The sequence below is a fragment of the Crocuta crocuta genome, unplaced genomic scaffold (genome assembly GCF_008692635.1).
Source record: "Crocuta crocuta isolate KB4526 unplaced genomic scaffold, BGI_CrCroc_1.0 scaffold830, whole genome shotgun sequence".
NCBI classification, from domain to species: Eukaryota; Metazoa; Chordata; class Mammalia; order Carnivora; family Hyaenidae; genus Crocuta; species Crocuta crocuta.
Window position 1 is genome coordinate 412017 of NW_027531513.1, and position 11795 is coordinate 423811.

The window sequence follows — 11795 nt, forward strand, 5'->3', positions numbered from 1 at the left end:
AGGATCTTACTATACCAACTGGGTATTACAGAGTCTTCACAAAAATCCCCCAAGATGGAATAGCCTTTCCATACAAATTACAACAATACATTTGGGGGGGTCTTTAAAGAAGATAAAACCATAAGGGTAAAATTCTTAGATATTAAAAGAGGAGTTGATGAAGAAAAGAATGTGACAACCACATGCACTGGGTTTGCCCTCAACTGCTACCGACTCAAAGGGGTCATTACTGAGAAGAGCATTGTTTCTCAGCCTCAGGTTTCATGCAGAGATTACTAGCCTATTTTTTATTTTTATTGTTACCGCTATAGACCCCAGCCATTACCACTGTGTAGGATTGGACAAGTGGGTATACTGATGGAATTTTAAGCCTTTCCTAGATGCATCTGGCATTCAACATTGCCAGTTGGGATAGAAAACTAGATGGGAAAAGCCAGCCATTTCTCCTCCCTTGTGGTCACTTTGAATCACATTACTACTCAGTCAAGATCCTAGGAACCAGTTGATTATTTTAAAAAATTAAAAGATTTAGTGAGTTTTCTTTTTCCTGATTCTGCAACAGTGATGCCAGGAAGCATAGTATGTATGCAAAACACACCGTATTGTCAAGTTTATATTTTTGTTCCTTGCCAGAGCCACTTAGCATTGTTTTGTTTTATGATTCATGTGTGTATGAGAGAGAGCTAATGTTTTCTTTTACAGAGATTTATGGAATTAGTTTCAATCATTTCCATTTTAAGTCAGGGTGGTTGTTCAAAGTCTAGTTGATCCCTGAAATGCAATACTACATCTTCTGGTGGTGAGGATGAGGCACTTTTAGTAATAAAGCTCTTTTCACAATATAGAAAGGCCCACACGGTAATTAGAAATTATACTGTATCACAGTATGAAATATAAAACTGTGTCTACCCTTTAATTACATACTCTAAAGATTACACAGGGTTGTACAAAGGCTGTAAATGTTACTAAAAATGTAAATATGGAGGCACCTGCATGGCTCAGTTAAGCACCCAACTCTTGATTTCGGCTCAGGTGAAGATCTCATAGTTTGTGGGTTCAAGCTCCGGATGAGGCTCTATACTGATGGTGCAGAGCCTACTTGGGATTCTCTCTCTCCCTCTCTCTCTGCCCTCCTCCAGTTCACACACACTCTGTCTCTCAAATAAACATTTAAAAAAGACACAAATATGTTAATCTATTAGTCAATAAATACATTTTAAAAGTCTTATTACTGTTTTTGATTGTGCTCATACAATATATATTTTCTTCAAAATTTTTTTGAAATACCCAATGATAGCAGAATACACTCTTTTAAAAACTTAAATTAACTATTGTTAATTCCAGCTTAATATAACAAATTACTGCTTTGAGACATATTGACCTCTTCCTGCTATTCTTACTCTCTTATCCCATTCTGAAACAGAGAGATAAAGAAGTGCTGAAAATCCAAGGGGCTGAATGAGTTTCTCACAGTACTTGCTTCATCTAGGTCTAGGAAAAGTCATGAATATTCAGGATTTTGGAAAACGATATGTAAATTTAAAAAATCAGATTAACAGCTTAGTAATGAAGGCACCATTTTTTATTTTTATTTTCATTTTTTTAATAGTTTACTTTCAAGTTAGTTTCCGTATAACACCCAGTGCTCATCTCCATGCCCTTCACACCCCCTTGCCCTCTCCTCCACCCCCATCCGCCCTCAGTTTGTTCTCAGCATTCAAGAGTCTCTCATGGTTTGCTTCCCTCCCTCTTCCCAACTGTTCTTCCCCTCTCCTCCCCCATGGTCCTCCATTAAGTTCCTCCTAATCCACCTATACGTGCAACATATGGTATCTGTCTTTCTCTGCCTGACTTACTTCATTCAGCCTAACAGCCTCAAGTTCCATCCATGTTGCTACACATGGCCAGGTTTCCTTCTTTCTCATTGCCATGTAGTATTCCATTGTATAGATAAACCACATCTTCTTGATCCATTCGTCCGTTGATGGACACTTAGGCTCCTTCCATGTTTTGGCTATTGTTGAGAGTGCTGCTATGAACACTGGGGTCCATGTGCCCCTATGCATCAGCACTCCTGTATCCCTTGGACAAATTCCTAGCAGTGCTATTGCTGGGTCATAGGGGAGTTCTATTGTTAATTTTTTGAGGAACCTCCACACTGTTTTCCAGAGGGGCTGCACCAGTTTACATTCCCACCAACAGTGTAGGGGGGTAAGGCACCATTTTTTAAACTGTATATTTCTGCTGCCTCAAGACTATAATATTCCTTCTGGGACCCAGGAGTAGTTCATAGCAATAATCTACAGAAAGGAATGACTTCCTATAAATGGGCAGTTTTCATTACAGAAATCAAGAACATTTACAATTATATCCACACATACTTTAACTTATGGTACTGATCACAAACTGCTTTCAAGCAGTTGTATCTTCTTTCTTAATTCTGTCACATTCAAGTTCCTGAGTCATTTACTCTACATTACCTGTAGGTTCCAAAAGTATATTATGGAATATTGAGTCTGTAAGTCGTTTATTATTTTTTAAAAAGTCATGTGTGTAAAGTAATAGCTACTATTATTAAGAGAGTGAGAATTACCCTATCAGGCATGTTACATAATCCTCACAATAACATCTGGAGATAGTTTATTACTCTCATGCTATATATATGATGTACATGAAAATTAAATGTCAGTAAAGTTAAATAAAACACCTAAGGACAAACAAGTAGTCAACAGTAAAACCAGAATTTAAAACACATATAACTCTAGAATGATTATATTCTATCATCTCCATTGGAAAACCTCCCATCTCTTTAAGTAGTTCAAATTCACAGATTCTGCATTAAATTACACAGTTGAAGAAACTAATTCACCTATGATCTCACGATTTGACTTTGTTTGATAAAGGAGATGAACTATGTCCTGGTGGCCTACAACAGTCACATATTATGCCTATAGTTCTTCTCTGATTATTAAACATGGCTTATTTCACTCTGAAAAGCATCCTACTTAAGGTAAAAAGGTTAACGGTCACTCTGCTCATGAAGGTTATTTTTTATGTTTCAATAACTGCATGCAGCCTAGTAGAAATTACAGAAAAACATTCTGTGCTCATGGATTAACAGATATTGTTAAATGTCTACATTATGAAAAGTGATCTACATGTTTAATGTAATCATTATCAAAATATCAACAACAATTTTCACAGAGCTAGAGAAAATAATCCTAAAATTTGTTTGGAAACATAAAAGACCCTAAATAGCCAAAGCAATTTTGAAAAAGAAAAACAAGACAGGTTTTTCACAATTCCAGATTTTAAGTTATCTTACAAAGCCACAGTATCAAGACAGTATGGTATTGGAACAAAAATACGCACATAGATCAGTGAAACAGAATAGAAAACCCAGAAATGAATCCACAACTATATGGTCAATTAATCTTCAACAAAGCAGGAAAGAACATCCAATGGAAAAAAGTCTCTTCAACAAATGGTGTTGGGAAAACTGGACAGCGACATGCAGAAGAATGACCCTGGACCACTTTCTTACAGCACACACAAACATAAAGTCTAAATGTATTAGAGACTTAATGTGAGACAGGAAACCATGGAAATCCTAAAGGAAAACACAGGCACTGAACTTTTGGACACGGGCCATAGCAAATTCTTATTAGGTAAGTCTCCTGAGGCAAATGAAACAAAAGCAAAAATAAACTATTTTGACTTCAACAAGATAAAAAGCTTTTGCAAAGCAAATAATCAACGAAACTAAAAGGCAGCCTACATAATGGTTCAAGATATTTGCAAGTGACATAGCTGATAAACGTTACTATTGGAAAATATATAAATAAAAAAACTGAACACCCGGGGCGCCTGGGTGGCTCAGTCGATTAGGCATCCAACTTCCGCTCAGGTTATGAATTCATGGTTCGTGGGTTCGAGCCCGCGTCGGGCTCTGTCTGGAGTCTGTTTCAGATTCTATGTCTCTCTCTCTGACCCTCCCCTGCTCTCTTGCTCTCTCTCTCAGATATAAATAAAACATTAAATTTTTTTTAAAAATAACAACACCCAAGAAATAAAAAATCTAGTTTAAAAAAATGAGCTGATGGGGTGCCTGGGTAGCTCATTTGGCTGAGTGTCTGGCTATTGATTTTGGCTCATGTCATGATCTCAGTGTTCATGAGATCAAGCCCCACATCTGGTTCTCACTGACATCAAGGAGCCCGCTTGATTTTCTCTCTCCCTCTCTCTGCCCCTCTCCAGCTCCCTCTCTCTCTGCTCCTCTCCAATTCCCTCTCTCTCTCTCAATAAATAACCTTTAAAAAATGGGCAGAAGACATGAATAGATTTTTTTTCCACAGAAGACATCCAAGTGGCCAAAGACACATGAAATGATTCTCAACATCATTCATCATCAAGAAAACAGAAATCAAAATCATGATGAAATATGACTTCACACCTGTCAGAATGGCTAAAATTAATAGTACAAGAAACAAGAGGTGTTGGTGAGGATGTGGGGAAAGGGTAACATTGTTGCACTATTGGGGGGAATGTAAACTGGTACAGTTACTGTGGAAAATAGTATGGAGGTTCCTCAAAACATTAAAAATAAAACCCCTCAATCCAGCAATTGTACTACCAGGTATTTACCCAAGGAACACAAAAATACTGAATTCAAAGGGATACATACGCCTTGATGTTTATAGACACATTATCAGCAATAGCCAAGTTATTGAAAGAGCCCAGATGTCCATCAACTGATGAATGGATGAGAACTAAGTGGCATATATATGCAATGGAATATTACTCAGCCATCAAAAAGAATGAAATTCTGCCATTTGCAATGACGTGGATGAAGCTAGAGAGTATCATGCTAAGCAAAATAAGTCATAAGAGAGACAAATACCATATGATTGTCCCCATATGCAGAATTTAAGGGAAAAAATAAACATTAGGGAAAAAGAGAGAGGCAAACCAAGAAACAAACTCTGAATGATAGAGAACAGTGACAGTACCAAAGGGGAGGTAGGTGGAGGATAGGTTAAACAGGAGATAGGGATTAAGAAGCGCACTTGTTATGATGGGCACTGGTATTGTATGGAAGTGCTGAATCACTGAATTGTACACCTCAAACTAATATTATACCGTATGTTAACTGGAATTTTTAAAAAAAAACTTTAAAAAAGAAGTTAATTTCAGTATGATGTTGGTAAATCTATATATGGAATATTCTGTTTCATGGAGCAAGGCAGACCAGATACCCTGACTCACTTGATGGAAAAAAAAAAAAAGGTACCAGATAAAAATACTTTTAAAGTCTTCCTTCACAAAAGAGCAATAGTGAAACTAAGTGAACTTGGGTTTTCAAGTTCAGAGAAAAAAAAAAAGGACTGTAGACAAAGCCCAAATATAAAATGTAATAGAATAAGATATCCCTAAAAGCTGTGTCAGAGCCACCATTCAATATTGAATAGAAATTAACTACTCCACCAGGGAGTATAAGGAAACTCTAAAAGAAATTTGGTACTGAGTACTTTTTACCTTGAAGTGGTATCTCAGTGATTTTCCAGCCTTAATTCATGCTACCTTAACTAAAAGTAAACACAAAATACAGAAATGAGAAAAATGGTACAAATCTTTAGAAAAACCCACTTTCAAAACAAACCTCAAAAGATCTCCAGAGATTAAATTCTTAGTATCATGAGGTCAAAGTAAAAAATCATGCAACATGCCAGGAAAAAAGGCACCATGAGTGAAAACTAACAGTGACAGTAGAATAATCAGACCCAAAGTCATCTAACATTATAATTATCAAAACTAGAATAGGAAATGTAATTACTATTTTCTTTTAAACTATAAAAAAAAATATGAACGGTAAAAGACCAAAATAATGACTAGTAAATTTGAGGGAAAAAAGAGCTAAAAGTAATTCCAGAAATGCCAAACATAATAGTTAAAATTTTAAAACTCAGTGACATGCTTTAATGGTCTCAAAACATTAAAATATAGTGTTCAGCAAAGTAAAGTAGTCTCACTAAGGGCTGCTGAGTGGCTCAGTCAGTTATGCATCTGACTCCGGAAGCCAAGTTTAAAAATGAAATTAATTTCAATAATACATTTTGCATACTCAAATTATCACTTCAACATGTAATCAATATAAATATTATTAAGCCACCCAGTTTGTGATAATTTGTTACAGTAGCCACAAGACACTAATATACTGACCGGAAAAGAAAATTATGCAAACTACTAAAATCAGGAATAAAAGAAGGAACATTGCTATTGACCTTACAAAAAGTAAAACACTAAACAGAAGGGTGTCTGGGTGGCTCTTCTGGTTACACATCCAACTTCAATTCAGATCATGATCTCATGATTTACGATTTTGAGCCCCACATTGGGCTTCGTGCTGACAGTGCAGAACCTCTTGGGATTCTTTCTCTCTCCCTCTGCCCTGCCCTCATTTGTGTGCTCTCTCTCTCTTTCTCTTTCTCAAAATAAATAAACTTAAAAAAAAATAGTAGCACGGAGTTTAAAGAAAAAAACCTTAGAGTGCAAGATGACAAGGTAGGAAGACCTTGTTCTTTTCTCCTCCACGAACACACTGAGTCTACACCTACATATAGAGCAATTATCCATGAAGAACTAAGGGTTGACTGAACAGCTTCAATGCAAAAAAGGACAGAGGGACCACAAGAAGAATGGCAGGAGAGACAGAATTATGGTAACCATGGGAACCCCACCTCCAATTCTGGGAACTACAGTGGGGAGAGATGGTACTTAGGGACCTTGAGCAGCTTCAACTGCCCTGGGGTAGGAAAAAAAAAAAAAGCCACAGTTTAAAAGGGCAACTAGAACATAAGGAAAAGGCTTTGGGAGATGTGGTGTCAGAGGGGCAGGCAAGCACCAATGTCTATGACCCCCACTTCACTTGATAGTGTAGATGGAACCAAGGTCCTGGTGCCCTAGTCAGCCTGCTGACTCAACAAGCCACATGCCCCCTAGGCCACACCAGCCCTAGCCAATTTCCCAAGGCAGCCCCACCATCTACATCCACAAAAGCCTCAGGCATCCCACCAAAGCAGACCCAGGGCAGCACATTCCGGAACACCTAGTTAGTACCCACTACAGCTCCAGTTATCTTGCCAAGGTGACACAGGAACAAAACACCCCAGGAAACACAAGGCCCACACCTGCTTCAACTTCAGGTGACTCATCAGGGGATCCCTGTGTGGAGTACCATAGGACCACCTGACCTGCTCCTGCCTCAACTCTTTCTGTTCCACCAGGGAGCCCCCTACATGGATCACACCAGGACCACCCAGCCAGTGCCTGTATCAGCTCCAGCCTCCCCACAAGGGTGCCTCTTGAGGAGACCATGCCACGACCATTGGCTGGTCCCTACTTCAGCTCCTGCCATCCTACCAGAGTGCCCCCTGTGAATGCCCTAAGAACCCCAGCCTGAACTTTATTAAGCTTCAGCTGTTCTTCCAGGGTGCCCTCTGTATGAGGCACTGTGGGATCCCATGGCCCATACTTTACTTCCAGCTATCCCACCAAAGTGGCCCCAGTACAAAGTATCCCAGGACCCCCAGCTTCCACCTCCTACAGCTCCAGCCAGCCAGCCAAAGCTGCCAAGATGCAGTCTACATGGAGGATGTTACTCTCAAAGCCTTTCCTTCAAGACTAGGAGAGATAGCTCTTCTCCTGATTCATAAAAACAAACACACAAAGAAAAATATATATATAATGAGGAGACAGAGGAATATACTCGAAAGAAAAGAATAAGACAAAACTTTAGAATAAGAACAAAACAGAGATATGCAATCCACTTGATAAAGTGTTCAAAGTAATAGTCATAAAGATGTTGAAAGGACTTGAGAGTGAATGAACTCAGTAAGAATTTCAACAAAGAGATAGAAAATATAAGAAAGAATTAATCAGAGGAGAACAGCACAATTACTGAAATGAAAAATATTCAGGAGGAAATCAGGAGCAGATTAGAGGATACAAAAGAACAAATCAGTGATTTGCAAGACTGGGTAATGGAAAGTGTTCAAGCTAAAAAGCAAAAAGAATTTTTTTTTAAAATAAGGATAGGTTAAGAGATGTCTGTAACATCAGTCAGACTCACATTCACATTACTGGAGTCCTCGAGGGAGAAGAGATAAAGAAAGGGGCAGAAACCCTATTTCAAGAAATAATAGCTGAAAACTTCTCCAGTCTGAGGCAAGAAATAAATATTCAGGTCCAGAAAGCACAGAGAGCCGAAAATAAGATGAACCCAAGGAGGTCCAAAACAAGACACAAAATAATTAAAATGCCAAACCTTAAAGATAAGAAAAAAAGCAGCAAGAGAAAAGCAACTAGTTACATTACAAGAGAAACCCCCCAACACTATAAGCAGACTTTCCAGCAGAAATTTTACAGGCCAGAAAAGAGTGGCATGATATATTCAAAGCACTGAGAAGAAAAGGCCTATACCTAGCAAAGGTGTAACTCAGAATGAAGGAGGAGAGCTCTAAAACACCTCCCAAACATATAAAATTTAAGAAGTTCATCCCCAGCAACCCAGGCTTACAAGAAATGTCAAGGAGATTTCTTTAAGTGAAAAAGAAAGGCTGTAATGAGAGTAAAAAATATACGTATGAAAGTAAAAAATTCATGAATTAAAATGAACATAAATTAAAGGTAGTAGATCAATCACTTATAAAGCTGGTAGAAAGGTCAAAAGACACAAGAAGTGAAGTCAAATATATCTAAATATTAGGTGACACTAACAAAATTAAAAATGTAAATATGACATACACATGAAACGTGGAGAGAGGGTAGTAAAATGTAGTATTTTTAGAATGTGTTCTAACTTAAGTAACCATCGACTTAAGATAGAATGCTTTATACTAAGTATATTTTATATAAACCACATACCAGAAACTTAAAAAAGATAAAAAAATAAAGAGAAAAGAATCTAAGCATAACATTCAAGGAAGGTATTAATAAGGAACAGCAAGAAAAGTAGAAAGGAACAGTGAAGAACTACAAAAACAAAAATTTTTTAAATTAACAAAAATGGCAATAAGTATATACCTATCAATAATTTGCTTTAAGTGTAAATGGTCTAAATGCTCCAATCAAAAGACACAGGATGACTGAAAGGACAAAAAACAAGACCTAACTATGAGACTCTATTTAGACCTAAAAACACATAGAGACTGAACAGCAAGGAAAAAGACACTCCATGAATTGGAAGTAAAAAAAGTAAATAAATAAAAGTCGGAGGGACAATATTTTTATCAGATAAAACAGACTTTAAAACAAAAGACCACTAATAGACAAAGAAGGCCATTACATAATAAAGGTATTAGTCCAACAAGAAAACAGATATAACAATTGTAAATATCTATGCACCCAGCATTGGAGCACCTAAATCATAAAGCAAATTAATTAACAGACATACAAAGAGAAAATGTCAGTAATATGATAACAGTGAGGAACTTAGACATCCTACTTACATCAATGTATAGATCATCCAGATAGAAAATCAATAAGGAAAGTAGCTTGAATGACACATTAGACCAGATGGACTTAACAGATATACACAGAACATAATATATATATTCCATCCAAAAAGAGTAGATACACATTCTTTTGAAATGCACATGGAACATTCAACAGGATAGATCACATGTTAGGCCACAAAACAAGCCTCAATAAATTTAAGAATACTGAATTCATATTAAGCTGATTTTCCCATTACTACAGCATAAAATTAGTAATCAATTTTAAGGAAAAAATGGAAAAAAACACAAAGATGTGTAAAGTAAGAAATAAATACTACTAAATAATCAATGGGTCAACTAAGAAATTTTTAAAAACTAAAAATACTCAAGGATACAAATGAATATGAAAACACAATGGTCTAAAACTTTGGGGCCCTCAAGAAACATCTCAAGTAAACAATCTAACCTTATACCTAAAGCAATTAGAAAAAGAACAAACAAACCCAAATTTAGTATAAGAAAGAAAAATGTAAAGATCAGAGTGGAAATAAAGACTAAGAAAACAATAGAAAATATCAATAAACCAAGAGCTTGTTCTTTTTCAAAGATAAATAAGTTTGATAAACCTTTAGCCACATTCCTCAAGAAAAAAAGAGCTCAAATAAATAATATCAGAAATTAAAGTAACGACAGACAATACAGAAATACAAAAGACTGTAGGAGACTACTAAAAAAAATTACGTCAAGAAATGGAAAACCTAGAATAAATAGATAAATTCTCAGAAACACACAATCAATGGAATAGGATAGAGAACCCAGAAATAAGCCCTCACTTATATGGCCAATTAATCTATGCAAAGAGGACAAGAATATACAGTGGAAAAGGGCAGTCTCTTCAATAATTGGTGTCGGGAAAACTGAACAGCTACATGTCAAAGAATGAAACTGGACCACTTTGTTATACCATATACAAAAACAAATTCAAATGTATGAAAGACCTAAGTGTGAAACTTGAAACCATAAAACTCCTAAAAGAAAACATAGACAATAATCACTTAGACATCAGACTTCACATTCTTTTTCTAGATATGTCTCTTCAGGCAAGGAAAACAAAAGCAAAAATAAATTATTAGAAGCATATCAAAATAAAAACTTTTTCATATCAAAGGAAAACTATCAACAAAACAAAAGACAACCTACAGAATGGGAGAAGATATCTGCAACTGATAAATTCCATGATGGGTTAACATCCAAAATATGTTAAGAACTCAGACAACTCAACACTACAGAAACAATCTGATTAAAATATGGGCAAAAGACCTAAACAGACATTTTTCCAAAGAAGTCATACAGATGGCCAACAAATACATGAAAAGATGCTCCAACATCACTAATCATCAGGGAAGTATAAATGAAACTACAATGAGATACCAACAGACACCTGTCAGAAGGGCTAGTATCAAGAAGACTAGAAATATCAAGTGTTAGCAAGGATGTGGAGAAAAAAGCTCTTTGTGCACTGCTGGTTGAAATGTAAACTGGTGCAGCCTCTAGGAAAGAGCATGGAAGTTCTCAAAAATCTAAAACTGGAAATTCCATATGATCCAGTAATTCCACCACAATGTATTTACCCAAAGAAAACAAAGATACTCATTTGAAAAGATATGTGCACCCCTATGTTCACTGAGGCATTATTTATAATAGCAAAGATATACATATGTGGTATGTGTGTGTGGAATATATGTATAATATTTATATATTTTTATATATTTATACATACTTATATAATGAAATATTACTGAGTCATGAAAAAGAATGTAGTCTTGCCATTTGCAATAACATGGGTAGACTTGAAAAGGAATATGCTAAGTAAGTCAGAATGAGAAAAGTAAAGACCATATGATTTCACATACATGTGGAATCTAAAAACCAAAACAAACAAAACCATAGGAACAGAATCATACAGAGAATAAACTTATGTTTGCCAAAGGGAAGTGGGCTGGATGCATGGGCAAAATAGGTAAAGGAGAATAAGAAGTACAAACTTCCAGTTGTAAAATAAGTAATTCATGGGATGAAAAGCACAGCATAGGAAATATGTCAATAATAGTATGGTAAGTTTGTATGATAGATAGTGACTACACTTTTTTGTTTTTTACAAATAGTTTATTGTCAAATTAGTTTCCACATAACACTCAGTGCTCATCCACACAAGTGTCCTCCTCCATGCCCATCCCCCCTCCCCCCCACATCCATCAGTCCTCAGTTTTTGTCAGCATTCAAGAGTCTCTCATGGTTTGC